General features: G+C 37.9%; 1 protein-coding gene and 1 pseudogene across 5 annotated transcripts in view; one reads left to right on the top strand and one right to left on the bottom strand.

Moving 5' to 3' along the window:
* The window catches only part of CHRDL1 (chordin like 1), a 134,937-nt gene that overhangs the window by 83,285 nt on the left and 34,437 nt on the right, over positions 1-17,215 (top strand). The gene's annotated exons all lie outside the window — the stretch shown is intronic.
* LOC111729059 lies at positions 15,206-15,324 on the bottom strand (annotated as a pseudogene).

The following is a 17,215-nucleotide window of genomic DNA, read 5'->3' as shown; positions in this document are numbered from 1 at the left end:
TGTTCTAGAAGCTAGATACATATTGGTAAACTTAGGAGATATACAGAGCACCTGCCAGACTATATAGCATCATTATGTGAATTACGAAAAAAGATTCCTTTATTTAAGATACTTTGCTGCCATTTGCCAGAAAATCCTGTGAATATACTCCCCCTTTGCTGCAGCACCTTTCTGCAGTACATAAGCATATCTGGCATATTTAGAAGCAAAGACATGTCCTTTGCTCTTATAGAGCTCGTGTTCTACCAGAGAAGACAAATAATAAACAAAAAAGTAAACAATTTTATAAATATGAACAATGTAAGTACAGTCAACCCTCTGCATCCATGGGTTATGCATCCACTGGTTCAACCAACTACAGACTGAAAAATATATATTTTTAAATCCCAGAAAGTTGGAAAAGTAAAATTTGAATTTGTCATATGCTGAGCACTATGCTGAATCCACGCTAATGAAGTGATGTGTAGGTATACCCTGCCATAGCCTATATGTAAATATGGATTATATGCAAATACTATGTCATTTTATATGAGGGGCTTGAGCATCCTCATAACTTGGTGTCCGTGGAGTGATTCTGGAACCAATCTCTGGAACCAACTGAGACAACTGAGCTATAAAGTAAATAAATTAAAGGACTGAGATAAAAAATAAGAGGTGAAGACATTTAGGTTGAGTGGTTGGGAAGGCCTCTCTGAGATGACATTTAAGCTCAGACTAGAAAGGTGAAAGAGTCATCCATGCAAGATCCTGGGGGAAGGACACTCCAGGCAGAAATAAAAGAAAGTTTAAAGGCCTCAGGTAGAGAAGAGTTTAGAGCATTCAAGGAATCTAAGGATCACTGTGGTTGGAATATAGTGATTGTGGTCAAAATTGGTATGAGATGAGGCTGGAGAGGTGAACAGGAGTCAGACTGTGAAAGATCTTCAAGATCGCGGGAAGGAGTTTGGATTTCAGTTTTTAAGTGCTTTAGGAAGCCATTGGAATACTGTGCTAAGGGGCATGACATGATCCAGTTGATGTCTTTAAAGATCTCACTGACTGTGGTGTTCAGACTAGATTGGAAGGAGGCAGTAAAGTAAGTGGAGAGTCCAGGAAGAAAGTGAGTGGAGCCATTTCTCTAGTGTGGGAGGGTGGGTATCTGGTCTGGGGACACAGTGCAGGGTAGTGGTTCATAATAGAGCCTCTGGAGCCAGACTGCCTTGGTTCTCATCTCAGCCCTGTTACTATCTAGCTGGGTGATCATGAGCAACGTACTCAAGCTTTCTAACAATCTTTAAAGTGAGGATAATGTTAATGTCTACCTCCAAATGGTTGTGAGGTTTAAATGAGATAATGTAAGAAAAGAACCTAGCACAGTATCTTGAATATAATTAGGATTCAAAAACAACCAAAAAAATGGACAAATTTGAAATATGTTAGTTTTCAACCATAGGTGCATATTGGAATTACCTTGGTAAATTTACATCTGCACCAATGTAGGGGAGGGTGACAGAGGTGATTCCAATGTGTAGCCAAGGTTAAGAACCACTGAGAGGGAATAAAAAATATATAGGATTTTGTGATATGGAATAAATATACATTACTGTCAGGTTAATCTTCCAAGAAGATAACCTTAACCATGATACACCTCTGCTTAAAAGTCTTTATGCTGACACATATCATATTTATGTGTGATAGTCATACTTCTGAGCAATTTACAGATATGAACTCACCCTGTGTGGTGAGTATGATTATTATCCCCATTTTATAGATAATGAAGCAGAAAAAAGTTAAGAACCTTATCCAAGATCATGTAGCTAGTGAATCAAGGAGCTAAGATTTGAACTCTGGCAGTCTGACTCCAGACTCTAGGATTTTAACCACTCCACTCTGCCACTAAAAGGGATCACTTCCTGTTTCAAGTAAAATACATCTCAATTCTCTGACTCTGATAGTGAAGGCCTTCTGTACTCTAGCTCAACTTACCTTTATAAGCCCATATTCTTCCATTCATGCACCTCAGGTTTCACTCACATCGTTCCTGTGCTCTCTTACCTTTGTACCTTTGCTTTCTCCTCCAGCCCTCAATATTTCTCAGATGTTAGTGTGCTTCAGAATCATTTGAAAAATTTGTTGAAATTCAGATCCTCAGACCATAACTGCAGAGATTATGATTAAGTGTCTTCGGAGTGGGCTCCCTCGTTGTGCATTGTAATAGCCCCATTGTTCATTCTGATGTAGGTGGTTCATAGGCCATGGTTTTGAGGAACCATTTTTAACACCATGTAGATGACTGGGGGTGGCCTGAAACGATGGTTTACATCTTAATTTAGTGCACTTAAATTGAGCCTATTAGAAGTTTGAAACCTGAGTAAGCCAGTAGAAAAGTAACCAATGGCAGTCTCTGATTGGCCAGAGCATCTTGTTCCAACCATATGACAACCAAGTTTGGGGTGAATGAGTGGAGATTATTTCATGACTAGAAACTAAGAGGGAAAGGAGACAAAATGGCAGCCTAGGTAATAACTGCCCATGTACAGTAAGGGTTGGGGGAGGGAGTGTTGTTTTTCTGGAAAAGCCCTTCCCTCCATCTCTGACTGAAAATCTTGTCCATTCCTCAAGATCTGGTTTCCAAATGCAGCCTCATCAGATTCTAACACAAGTACTCCTCAGGTCACATTTTAATAAATACTAGCTGGAAAGCTTTTCTCTCTTTTCTGCCTTCCCACCTACATCCCTAATTTCTCTATACCTAAATTTTGCTTATCTTTAAAAAGCCAGACTAAATACTACCTCTTCTCTGAACCTTTTTTAAAAACTAAATTTTATTAAAGTATAGTTGTTGTACAATATTATATTGGTTTCAGGTGTACAACATAGTGACTTGACATTTATATACCTTAGGAAGCACCTAGTAACCATCTGTCACCGTGCAAAGTTTTTATAATATTATCGACTGTATTCCCTGTGCTGTACACTACATCCCCGTGGTTTATTTATTTTATAACTGGAAGATACTTACTAATCTTGTAAATTAGGAGTAAACCTCCCTTCTCTCTAGGAACCCCCCAATACCTCACCTGTGCTTCTCTAGTAGCATTTATTACCTTGTCACATTTTGTTTTTTATTATTTGTGCCCATGTCTTATCATCCCCACCAGTATATAAGCTCATTAATTGAGAAACTATTTTTAGTTCATCCCCATTCTGCTAGGCTCTTTGAATGAATGCACCCTTGCTGGGAAGTATTACCAGAAAGTTAGTCATGGTTTGAATTAGATGCTACTAAAATAGCATCTAATAGGATAGTATTGCTGTGTTTTCCTCTGAATTATTGATTGACTGCGGTAGATGGTATTGACTATACATTGGTTCATGGTCAACAGGAAATTACTGTGATCATTACCATGTCATTCCTGATCCTCATTTTGTTTTTTTCCCCACCTCACTTAAAGACACTATAATTATTTATTTTTAAAGCAATGACCTTATTCTGAGTATCAGTATATACTCATCCCTTTTAATATGCTCTTTGTACCAGCCCTCACAAGTCAGTATGGATTTCCTTATGGCCTAATTTGATTTATATTTCAATACCTGGATCTTTTCATACCTATTTCTCAAATGTGTATGTACTGTACCTCAGTACAGCTATTACATTTCATTCAGGAAAGATTGGCATTTTTTTCTCACCTCTTTTTCCATCTCTGCCTCAATTTGACTTGAGTCTGCTCCAAAAGGCACAGAGTCCATACTGAGCAGAGATGTGTATATGTGGTTGCTGATTTAACCAGCTATTTGCTATAATCCAGTTGTTAGGCTGAGATTATTTTTGCTTGGTCAAAAGGGCATGTGAAATCTAAACTGAAGAACTATTAATAAAAGAATGGAAACCACACACACACAAAAAAAACACATATTATTTCCTTCAAGAGGCAATATAGTGCAAAAGGCATAAGCTCTGAAGCAAAGAACATAGATTTGACAGAGTAGAGTTATCACCTACTAGGGATGTTACCTTGGGCAAGTTACTTCACTACTCAGAACCTCAGTTCTCTTAGCTATGAAAATGGAGATTATAAAATCTATGACCAATGGAAAGATGGTAAAAATTAACTGAGATAATAGAGAGTGCTAGTAGAAGATCTAGTACAGAGTTATTGCTTAATAAGTAATAATTATTATAGTTCATGGAATAACTACTGTATTTAATATCCTGGGGTTAAGTAGAATTATATCTTCTCCACTATCTCTGATAGTCTTGCTTTTGTATTTAATCAATTTCCATATACAGAACTTTATTTCTAGTCCTTCTGGTAGTAACAGATCCCGGGACTAACCATCTTCTCCAGTTCTCTTGTCACAATTTAAATTTGTTTTCTTTTATTATGTCCTCAGAAGCAAGAGATAAAAACTAGTTATTACTGATCACGTATTGTCCCTTCACATAGTTGACATTTCGTTAAGTCCTTTCTTTGCCATCTCTTCTCCAGCCTAAATAAACCATTCTCTTTCATCTTTCCCTATGAAAACTAAATCCTACACTTTCATAAAATGGATGCTTTTTTCTCTGCTTTTAATTTCTTTATGTCTTTCAGTCATATATAATGTGATTGGATCTCTTTGATGTTCTAAATTTTGAAGCACCAAGTTATTTTTCTGTTGAAATGTTGTTTTTACAAAGGTATATCTTGTATAAGCATATTACTTATACAGCAGTGAATCCAGATGCAGTTCTCCCCTATGCTGGTCACCCTAATTGAAGGCAAAATACTGCAGAAGAAATAACCTTTTGAGTACTGAACTTGCAAACCTTAATATAAAGGGCCCCATTGAAACAGGCTCTCTACACTGTCATCAAACACTAATGTGTGCCTTTCTTCCTGGGTCAGACAGCAATATTAGCTGCAGATTGAATCTCAACCCCAATTTCAGTTGTTTAGACATATCTCTGAGGCTAGGACAGTCAGGAGAGTTTTGGCAAGGTGTGTGTCATTGCTGGCACTTCAACAAACCTCATCTGGACTAGAAGCATAGCACAAACAGCCACTGAAACCTTAAGGGAAACTTTATCAGAAGCAAAAATCTCTTCAGAGATTGTATGGCTGCTACATTCTGGGCAGGCAGGCCTCAAACCCAAACCCACACCCAGTTTCCCTCTACCCATTTATCATTTTTACTTCCTGTCTCCTGCCTATCTTGCCAAAGCAAAGGGGAAGGCTGTGTACTTAGACTGTAGACAAAGGAGAGGTATTTGGAGTAAACTATCAGCTGTATTGAGAGCCAAGATTGCATTTGGTAGACAATGTACATATGTAGCACTTACTATGTGGCAAGCAATGGTTGAAGCACTTAGATGTGCAATAGCTCACTTGATCCTTACAACAAAGTAGGAACAATTATTATTCACATTTTAAAGGTGAGGAGACTGAGGCAGAGAAGTTAAGTGATTTGCCCAACGATACATGGTAGTAAGTGGCAGAGCTAGAATTTAAAACTTGTCAGCCTGGCTCTAGAGTCTCAAGTTCTTACACTGCCGGATGGGAGTCATTCATAGGCCTATGACAGGGTCCTCTCCTAGTGCAGAGAAGTAAAGGGAGAGAGAGGACATGCATGGAAAATTGGCATAGTCAGATAATTTTAAAAGACTACACTGTTCATCTTTCTCTATCAAAGCTTCAACCTATTCACTCTCAACCATAGGGAAATACCTTTGTTCACCTTTCTCTCTTTCTAGACTTAAAAGGCTTGAGTGTAAATATCCACCTTCTTTAATTCAACAAACATTTGTCAGGAAACCACTAAGTACCTGGCACTATGCTGGTGCTGGAGATACAATTGTGAACAAAATAGACATGGAACTGCCCTTGTGTAATTTAGTGGGGAAGACAGACGTTTATCAAATAATAACACATGTAAATGTAAAATTGAAACTTTACATTTCAGTGGGGAGATTGGATTAAACTCAGTGGACTGAGAGACATTCCTACATTTCTCCCCATGAAACAACAATAAGCTGAACATCTAAAACTCAACAAAAAACACCCAAACTGCATACCAGCATGTCTGAGCATGGGATCTGAGCATAAGACCTACCACAGGTCAGAACCCCAGATGTCGGGCTGTGGGCTGGGAGAAATAAAGAAGCTGCCTCTCACAGCCTCTGGAGCTCACTGTGGGAGGGGAGGCGGGGGGTGAGGAGTGGCGAGTTTCATGAACAGCCCTGCCTAGGAAAGTTGTGAGCTCCACGTGGCTGGCGACAGTGCCCAATCATCAGGGCAAAAGGCAGAGAATTGGGGACGACAGAAAAGCAAGGATGGCAGAGAAACAACAGTTGATTTTTACCAACCGGAGTTGCAAAACCGAGGCTAAGCCACAGACCCCATCCCCCAACCCAGAGAGCCCCTCCCCCCATACCCTCCGAGACCGAACACTGCAGAGCCCAGGGGAATCTGAGCAAACGCTACCGACACTATCGCTAATACTGACAGGAACTGAGACTGAGGGTAGCGAGGATGATCAAACATCTATAAGGGAAAAAAAGACATTATTAAGACTTTATATAAAGCAGAGATCCAAGAGACTTAGACGCCACCTACTGGAAACCAAAAGAAGAGCGCATTCTTCGCAATAGGCTAGGGACCATTATATAATAAAACTTCTTTTTGGAAAAAAAAAGAAAAAAAGCAGAACACACTTACATTAATGCCAGGTAGAGATATAGTCCATTAACACCATGAACAACCAAGGTGACAAGGCATCTCATAAAGAAAGAGAAAAATCTCCAGAAAATAAGCTTACAGACATTGAAATATGCAACTTAAATGACAGAGAATTCAAGATGGTACTGAAAAAAACTCAATGTGATTCGAAATGAATCATATCAACAATTTCAGGAATTCTCAAAACAACAAGATGAGCACAATGACTTCTTTAGCAAAGAGATCGAAACCCTCAAAAAGAACCAAATAGAACTTCTGGAGAGGAAGGACACACTGCAAGAGTTGAAAAATGAAATAGTAAGCTTGGGAAATAGAGTCGACAAAAAGGAGTAAAGGATTGGTGAATATCGAAGACAGAGTCTAGAAATAAATCAGAAGGAAGAAGAGAGAAACCAAAGAATGAAAAATAATGAAAGAGAAATACAAGAAATAGCAGATAGATAGCATCATAAAAGGAAACATAAGAATAATGGGCATTCTCGAATGGGAGGAAAAGGAGCAGGGATTAGAAAGCATTTTCAGATAAATAGTTGATGAGAATTTCCCAAATATAAGGAATGAGCTAGAGCTTGGAATTCAATAGAATACCCAATTATCTCAACCCAAGAAGTCAATAGAATACCCAATTATCTCAACCCAAAAGGACTTCACCAAGACACATTGTATTAAAATCATCAAAAATCAATGAAAAAGAATTCTCAGGTAAGCCAGGGAAGAGAAGACGGTAGCCTATAGAGCAAAGCCCATGAGATTATCGTCGGACTTCTCAAAACAAACCTTACAAGCCAGAAAGGAGTGAAATCAAATGTTCAAACTATTTAATGAAAGGAACTGCCAGCCAAGAAAAATGTATCCAGCTAAGCTCTCCTTTAGATATGAAGGAAAATTAAAACCTTTCCAGACATAAAAAAATTGAGGGAATTCTCCACTACGAGACCTGCACTACAGGAAATACTGAAAGGCATCAGCTCACCTAAAACAGAAAAACAAAAAGAAAATACATAATTAGGAGTAAGGTGACTAGCAGGCTGATAGGACAGGAGTGCAACCCTTACTAGGAACAAGGCATTATAAGCTTAAAATAAGAAAGATTTGCTATAGCAAGATAGTAATAAACGTTCATCATATATAGGGACGAATTGAGGCAACAATGACTGAAAAGGGGAGAATTCAGAGATCCAAATTCACAAAAGGGAATGGAGATATGGCATGTGCAGAAGAAAAAGGACAACTGTATATAACTATTCACTACATATTCATAAAGGTGACAACAAGCCAAAGATTCAGAACAGACGTATATAATATAAAACAAGAAGAACCAGAGGTAAAACCCACAGAAGCCAAACAAAATAAGGAAAACAGAAACACAATGACAAGGAAGCAATGGAAACACTGAGATACTAGGAACCAAAAGATAGAATGGCTATAATAAGACCTCCTATTTCAATAATCACCCTAAATGTAAATGGATTGAACTCACCAGTAAAAAGGCGCATAGTTGCCGATTGGATCAAAAAACAAAACCCAAACATATGCTGCCTCCAGGAAACACATATCAGTTCCAAAGACAGATATACACTCAAAGTAAAAGGATGAAAAATGATATTTCAAGCAAATGGTATTCAGAGAAAAGCGCGAGTAGCAGTACTAATATCAGACAAAATAGACTTCAAAATAAAAAATGTAAAGAAAGATAGCGAGGGACACTTCATAATGATAAAGGGAATTATACAACAAGAAGACATAACACTTATTAATATCTATGCTCCCAATCAGGGAGCCCTGAAATATGTAAAGCACTTACTAACAGAACTAAAAAGAGAAACAGACCAAAACACTATCTTAGTAGAGGACCTAAATACCAAACTGTCATAAATGGACAGATCGTTCAAACAGGATCAATAGGGAAATAACATCCTTAAATGACACATTAGAACAAGTGGACATTATTGACATATACAGAGCCTTCCATGCCAAAAGAGTTGCTTACACATTCTTCTCTAATGCACATAGAACATTCTCAAGAATCAACCACATACTAGGAAACAGAGATAGCCTCAACATATATAAGAGGGTTGAAATCATGCCAACCATATTCTCTGATCATAATGCTTTCAAACTAGAGATCAACTGCAAAAAGAAATTAGGAAGAACCACAAATACATAGAGATTAAACAACATGTTACTGAAGAATAACTGGGTCAGGCAAGAAATAAAAAAAGAGATCAAGAGATACATAGAAACAAATGATAATGCTAGTACAATATATCAAAACTCTTGGGACACAGCAAAAGCGGTCATAAGAAGAAAGTTCATATCATTACAGGCCTATCTCCAGAAACAAGAACGAGCCCAAATAAACAACCTAACGCTTCATCTTAAAAAACTAGGAAAGAGAGAACAAATGAGGCCTAAAGAGAGCCGAAGGAGAAAAATCATCAAAATTAGAGGAGAAATAAATGAAATTGAAAACAAAAAACAAATGGACAAAAAAGCAAAGAAAAAATAAATACAACGAGGAGCTGGTTCTTTGAGAAGGTTAATAAAATCGACAAACCCGTAGCTAGATTCACTAAAGAAAAAAGAGAAAGGACACAAAATCAGGGATGAAACGGGAAATTAAGACTGACACCACAGAAATACAAAGGATCATGCAAGAATACTATGAAAAAGTATATAACATCAAATTTAATAACCTAGAAGTAATGGACCAGTACTTTAAAAATATAATCTTCCTAGACTGAATCAAAAAGATCAACAGTATGGAAACTGAAACAAACATCGAAAACCTACCAAAAAGTAAAAGTCCAGGACCAGATGGCTTCACCAGTGAATTCTACCAAACATTCAAAGAAGATTTAATACCTATTCTCCTCAAAATCTTCCAAAAATATTGAAAAGGAGGCAATACTTCTCAACTCATTTTATGAGGCCAATATTACCTTGATACCAAAACCTGGTAAAGATAACACAAAAAAAGAAAACTATAGTCCAATATCTCGCATGAACACTGATGTAAAAATATTAAATCAGATACTAGCAAACCTAATACAGCAACATATTAAAAAGATTATACATTTGATCAAATGGGCTTCATCCAAGGGGCACAAGGATGATTCAACTTATGCAAATCAATTAATATGATACACCACATAAAAAATTAAAAAATAAGAATCATATGATCATACCAATAGATGCAGAAAAAGCCTTCAATAAAGTAGAGCTTCCATTTATGATAAAAACACTTAACAAAATTCTTATAGAAGGAAAGTATCTTAACATAATAAAGGCCATATATGACAAATCCTCAGCAAACATTATACTTAATGGTAAAAAACTACAAACATTCCGTCTAAGATCAGGAACAAGGCAAGGCTGTCCACTATTGCCACTGTTATTCAATATAGCAGTGGAGGTTCTAGCAAGTGCAATCAGGCAAGAGAAAGATATAAAAGGCATCCAAATAGGAAACGAAGAACTTAAACTGTCACTATTTGTGAATGACATGATTCTCTATATTGAAAACCCTAAAGACTCCACAAGAACATTACTAGAAACAACAAGCAAATACAGTAATGTCTCTGGATACAAAATCAACATTCAAAAATCCATAGCTTTCCTATACTTTAATAATACAGAGTCAGAAAAAGAAGTGGAAAAAAATAATTCCGTTTTTAATTGCAACAAAAAGAATAAAATACCTAGGAATAAATTTAACGAAACATGTGAAGGACCTATATAATGAAAACTATAAGACCCTATTAGAAGAAATCAAAGATACAAAGAAATGGAAAAATATTCCATGTTCATGGATCGGAAGAATCAACATAGTTAAAAAGACCATATTACCTGAAGCATTGTACAGATTTAATGTAATCCCCATCAAAATCCCATTGGCATTTTTTAAAGAAATAGAACAAAAAATTATCAGATTTGTATGGAAGCACAAAAGTCTCTGAATTGCCAAAGTCATCCTGAGAATAAAGAATGAGGCAGGAGGCATCACTCTGCCCGACTTCAAATTATACTACAAAGTGACAGTAATCAAAACAGCATGGTATTGGCAGAAAAACAAACACACGAGCTAATGGAACAGAATCAAGAGTCCAGAAGTAAACTCGTATTTATATGGGCAAATAATTTTCAACAAAAAGAGCTAAAGAAATACGGTGGAGAAATAAAAGCCTCTTCAACGAATGGTGCTGTGAAAACTGGAAAGCCACCTGCAAAAGAATGAAACTAGACTGCTGTCTATCACCACACACCAAAATTGACTCAAAATGAGTTAAAGACATGAATATAAGACCTGAAACCTTAAAATGCATAGAAAAAAAATAGGAACTAAACTCAAGGACTTTGGACTTAAAGAAGATTTTATGAATTTAACCTCAAAGACAAGGGAAGTAAAAGCAAAAATAAGTGAATGAGACTACATTAAACTAAAAAGCTTCTGCTCAGCAAAAGAAATCGTCAACAAGGTAAAGAGACAGCAGGATTCATCTCTTCTTATGGCTGCGTAATATTCCATTGTATATATGCACCACAGCTTCTTTAGACAATCATCTATTGTAGGACACTTCGGTTGCTTCCAAATCCTGGACACTGTGAATAATGCTGCTATGAACATTGGTGTGCAAATATCTTTTTTAGATATGAGTTTTCAAGTCTTTGGAGTAAATATCCAGTAGAGGGATTGCTGGATCATATGGTAGATCAATTCTTAATCTTCTGAGGAACCTCCATACTGCTTTCCATAGTGCCTGTACCAATTTGCAGTCCCACCAGCAGCATATGAGGGTTCCTTTTTCTCTGCATCCTCTCCAACACTTATTATTACTTGTACTGTTCATTATAGCTATTCTAATAGGTGTGAGATGGTATCTCATTGCAGTTTTGATTTGCATTTCCCTAATAGCTAACGACGTTGAGCATCTTTTCATATATTTGATGGCCATTTGTATGTCTTCTAGGGAGAAGTGTCTGTTCAGGCCCTCTGCCCATTTTTTGATTGGATCATTTGTGTTTTGCTGTTATTGAGTTGTATGAGTTCTTTGTATATTTTGGATATTAGGCCCTTACAGAGGCGTTGCTTGCAAATATATTTTCCCATTTGGATGGCTGTCTTTTTACCTTGTTGATGATATCTTTTGCTGTGCAGAAGCTTTTAGTTTGATGTAGTCTCATTCATTTATTTTAGCTTTTACTTCCCTTACCTTCGAGGTCAAATTCATAAAATCCTCTTTAGGTCCAAGGTCCTTGAGTTTAGTTCCTATGTTTTTTTTCTATGCATTTTATTGTTTCAGATGTCATATTCAGGTCTTTAATCCATTTTTAGTTCATTTTAATGTGTGGTTATAGATAGCAGTCTAGTTTCATTCTTTTGCAGGTGGCTTTCAAGTTTTCACAGCACCATTTGTTGAAGAGGCTTTTCTTTCTCTACTATATGTTTTTGGCTTTTTTGCCCATATAAATACGGGTTTACTTCTGGACTTTCGATTCTGTTCCAGTGGCCTGTGTGTCTGTTTCTCTGCCATTACCATGCAGTTTTGATTATTGTCACTTTGTAGTATAATTTGAAGTCGGGCAGAATGATGCCTCCAGCCTCGTTCTTTTTTCTCAGGATGCCTTTGGCAATTCAGGGACTTTTGTGCTTCCATACAAATCTGATAATTTTTTGTTCTATTTCTTTAAAAAATGCCCATGGGATTTTGATGGGGATTACATTAAATCTGTACAATGCTTCAGGTAATATGGTCTTTTTAACTATCTTGATTCTTCCAATCCATGAACATGGAATATCTTTCCATTTCTTTGTATCTTCTTTGATTTCTTTTAATAGGGTCTTACGGTTTTCATTATATAGGTCCTTCACATGTTTCGTTAAATTTATTCCTAGGTATTTTATTCTTTTTGTTTCAATTGCAAATGGAATTATTTTTTCCACTTCTTTTTCTGACACTTCATTATTAGAGCATAGGAATGCTATGGATTTTTGAGCGTTGATTTTGTATCCAGTAACTTTACTCTATTTGCTTATTGTTTCCAGTAGTGTTCTTGTGGAGTCTTTAGGGTTTTCTATATATAGAGAGAATGGTGTCATCTGCAAATAGTGACAGTTTTACTTCTTCATTTCCTATTAAATGCCTTTTATGTCTTTCTCTTGTCTGATGGCACTCGCTAGTACCTCCAATGTTATATTGAATAACAGTGGCGATAGTGGACAGCCTTGTGTTTTTCCTAATCTTAGAGGATGGTTTGTAGTTTTTCACCATTAAGTATAATGTTTGTTGAGGGTTTGTCATAGATGGTCTTTATTTTGTTAAGGTACCAATTTTGTTAAGTGTTTTGATCATAAATGATGCTGTATCTTTTAAAAGGGGTTTTCTGCATCTATTGATATGATCATGTGATTCTTAATTTTAATTTATGTGTTGTATCACATTAATTAGTTTGCATATATTGAACCATCCCTGTGCCTCTGGGATGAAGCCCACTTGAACGTGGTGTATAACCTTTTTAATATGTTGCCATATTCGGTTCGCTGGTATCTTATTTAGGATTTTTGCATTTGTGTTCATGAGAGATATTGGTCTGTAGTTTTTATTTTGTGTGTTATCTTTACCAGGTTTTGGTATCAGGGTAATTTTGGCCTCATAAAATGAGTTGGAAAGTATTGCCTCCTCTTTCATTTTTTGGAAGATTTTGAGGAGAATAGGTATTAAATCTTCTTTGAATGTTTGGTAGAATTCACTGGTGAAGCCATCTGGTCCTAGACTTTTACTTTTTGGTAGGTTTTTGATGTTTGTTTCAGTTTCCATACTACTGATAGGTCTATTTAGATTTTCCGGTTCTTCTTGATTCAGTCTAGGAATGTTGTATCTTTCTAAGCACTGATCCATTTTTTCTAGGTTATTAAATTTAGTATTATATACTTTTTCATAGTATTTTTGTATGATCCTTTGTATTTCTGCGGTGTCTGTCATAATTTCTCCTCTTTCATTCCTGATTTCTTTGCGGTTGCGTGGTGTTTAGTCTTGGAGGATATGTGGAGAGGGGCCCTCTGGTTTGAGGCATGTGGTTTGTGGCTCAGCCTCGTGTTTTGCAACCACAGCTACTAATAATCAACTGTTGTTACTCTGCCATTCATGCTTCTCTGCCATCCCCACTTCTCTGCTTTATGCCCTGATGCCTGGGTACTGCCGCCGGCTGTGTGGGCCTCACAGCTCTCCCAGGCAGGGCTGCTCAGGGAACGCGCTGCACCTTCTCCCCTCCCCGCTCCTCCTACAGGGAGCTCTTACAGCAAGAGGCAGCTTCCTTTTTCTCCCAGTCTACCGCCTAACTCCCGGGGTTCTGACCTGTGGTAGTTCTTATGTGCAGTTGAGTTTTAGATGTTCAGCTTGTTGTTGGTTCAAGGGGAGAGGTCTATGAATGTCTCTCACTCTTCCATGTTTCTGACGTCACCAATTTTTCTCGTTTCTTGAGGTAGGCCTATATTGCTATGAATTTTCCTCTTAGGACTGCTTTTTCTGCGTTCCATAGATTCTGAGTCATTTTGTTTTAATTTTAATTTGTCTCAAGGTATCTTTTGATTTATTTCTCAATCTTATTGGTAACGCATTTATTATTTTGTAGGATATTATTTGGTCTCCATGTGTTTGTGTATTTTCCAGTTTTATTCTTATAATTGATTTCAAATTTTATACCATCATGGTAAGAGAAGACGCTTGATGTGATTTGAATCTTCTTAAATTCATTAATACTTATTTTGTGGCGTGACATGTGGTCTAGCTTAGAAAATATTTCAGGTGTACTTAAAAGAATGTATATTCTGTTGCTTTTGTGTGAAACATTCTAAAAATATCAAATCCATCTGGTCTAGTGTGTCATTTAAGTCCACTGTTTCATTGTTGATTTTCTGTCTGGAAGATCTGTCCATTGGTGTCAAGGGGGTGTTAAAGGCCCCTACTATGACTATTATTGTCGATCTTACCCTTTATGATGGTTAATATTTGCTTTATATATTTAGGTGCTCCTATGTTGGGTCCATAAATGTTTACTAGAGTTATGTTCACTTGTTGCATTGATCCTTTTATCATTATATAATGTCCTTATTTGTCTCTTATTAAAGCCTTTGTTTAAAGTCTATTTTGTCTGACATAATAGTGGCTACCCCAGCTTTTTTCCATTTCCATATTTATAAAACATCTTTTTCCATCCCTTTACTTTCAGTCTGTGTGTGTCTTCTGTCTGAAGTGGGTCTCTTGTAGACAGTATATGTATGGTTCGTGTTTTCTTATCCATTCAGCTATGCTATGCCTTTGATTGGAGCATTTAATCCATTTACATTTATCTATCTATCTATCTATCTATCTATCTATCTATCTATCTATCTATTTATTTATTTACTTATTTATTTATTAGGCGAAGCAATCCTTGGTTGACCTTACAAATTGCGAAGACCTTGTCAGCTTACAGTCTCTTATTTTATTTATTTATTTTTTTTACGCCTACAGCACCTGGACTTCCTAGGTGGTCTCCCATTCAAATACTAACCAGGCTCGACCCTGCTTAGCTTCTGAGATCAGATGGGATCTGGCTTGTTCAGAGTGGCAGGGTTGTAGACTTAATCCATTTACATTTAAAGTTACTATTGATACGTACATAATTATTACTATTTTATTATTTATGTTTTTTTCCCCTTCTTTTTCTTAAAGAAGTTCTTTTAACATATCTTGTAACACTGGCTTGGTGGTAATGAACTCTGTTAGTTTTTTCTGTCTGGGAAGCTCTTTTTTCTCACTTTCAGTGTTAATGGATAGCTTTGCTGGATAGATTAGTCTTGGTTGTAGGTCCCTACTTTTCATCCCTTTGAATATTTCCTGCCAATCCCTCTGGCTTTCGAAGTTTCTGTTAAGAAATTAACTGATAGTCTCATGGGAGCTTCCTTGTAAGTAACTAGCTGTCTTTCTCTTGCTGCTTTTAGGATTCTCTCTTTGTCTTTAACATTTGGCATTTTAAAGATGATGTGTCTTGGTGTGGGCCTGTTTGGGTTCATCTTGTTTGGGGCTCTCTGTGCTTCCTGGGCTTATATGTCTATTTCCTTTGCCAGGTTAGGGAAATTTTCTATCATTATTTCTTCAAGTAAGTTTTCAATTCCTTGCTCTCTCTCTTCTCCTAATGTTACCACTATAATGCAAATGTTGTTGCACTTGATGTTGTCCTAGAGGTCCCTTGAACTTTCCTCACTTTTTTTTGATTTTTTTTTATTGCTGTTCCGATTGGGTGTTTTCTGCTACCTTGTCTTCCAAATTGCTGGTTCAATCCTCTGCTTCGTAGAATCTACTGTTGATTCCTTCTAGTATAGTCTTCATTTGTTATTGTATTCTTCATTTCTGACTGGTTCCTTTTCATGGCTTCCATGTCCTTTCTTATGCTTACTATCCCTTTGTTGAAGTTCTCACTGAGCCTCGATTGCTGTTGGCACATCAGTGGGTGGGGTTGACTGACAGGTAGTGAGGATTGTCCACTCCCCCAGGGTATGAGCTGCTGTGTGGGTGCTGACTCCATGGAGTGGGATTTGCCCCAGTGGGCTTGTGTGCCTCTTGAGATTACCCTTTGGATGTGCCGCTTATGGGGCTAATCAGGTGATGCTCTGTTTTAGTCTGACACCAATCTCCGAGTCTGTTGGTTCTGGGTCACCTTGGGAGGGTGCTGCCTGTGACAATCTGGGGCTACTTAGTAGGAGCTACAAGTGGTCTGCAATTGGTTGGTGCCTGTGCTGGACCTGGAGGCATGTGAGAGAGGCCACATGGTGAACCAAGCCCCGCTGCCACCAGCAGCGGGCCTGGGGCAGCTCAGCACAGGGTCCAGGGCACCCCAAGGTCTGAGGCCATCTGCTGGCTTTCCACAGAGTTCATCAGCTGAAGAAATCCCAGATGGCATGCAAGTTGGGCAAGGTGAGGTCACCAGAAGTTATCAGGGTGGGTCAGGCAGGATGCCCAGATTAGTGCAAACTCAGACTTAGTGCCAGTCATGAGACTGGCCATTTAAAAATGTCTCAGATCACACCAAGGACAGCCACCAACTGCCTGCATCCCAAAGACCCCTGACATTTGCTTAAGAAGCACTGCAGCTGGGGCCTGGGCTAGTCACCCACCACCCAAACTGTGCTGGAGGTGGGTGGGCTGAGGCCTGTTGGTTTCTGCCAAAAGTCTCCTGCTTAGAAGACTGGGCGGGGCTGGCCACACAGCCAGGAATATGCCTCAGGCAGCTCATGAGTTTGGTGGGGCAAGGTTTCAGAGTGTCACCCAGCGGAACAAGTGGATTTTACCAGGCCACTGTAAATTCAAATTTGGCCATGATGGGGGAGAACTCAACGCAGGCAAGATGGCACCTTCTTGTAGGCTACACAGGAGGAGGGCTCTACATAGGGAAAATGGCAGTTGTCCATCAAGTCCTCACCCCGAAGCCACACAACTTAGTCTCTCCCTGTTTCTCCAGTGCTTCCTGAGCTG

Source organism: Pteropus vampyrus, unplaced genomic scaffold, assembly GCF_000151845.1.
Source record: "Pteropus vampyrus isolate Shadow unplaced genomic scaffold, Pvam_2.0 Scaffold244, whole genome shotgun sequence".
NCBI classification, from domain to species: domain Eukaryota; kingdom Metazoa; phylum Chordata; class Mammalia; order Chiroptera; family Pteropodidae; genus Pteropus; species Pteropus vampyrus.
This window is presented reverse-complemented; position numbering and strand designations above follow the sequence as displayed.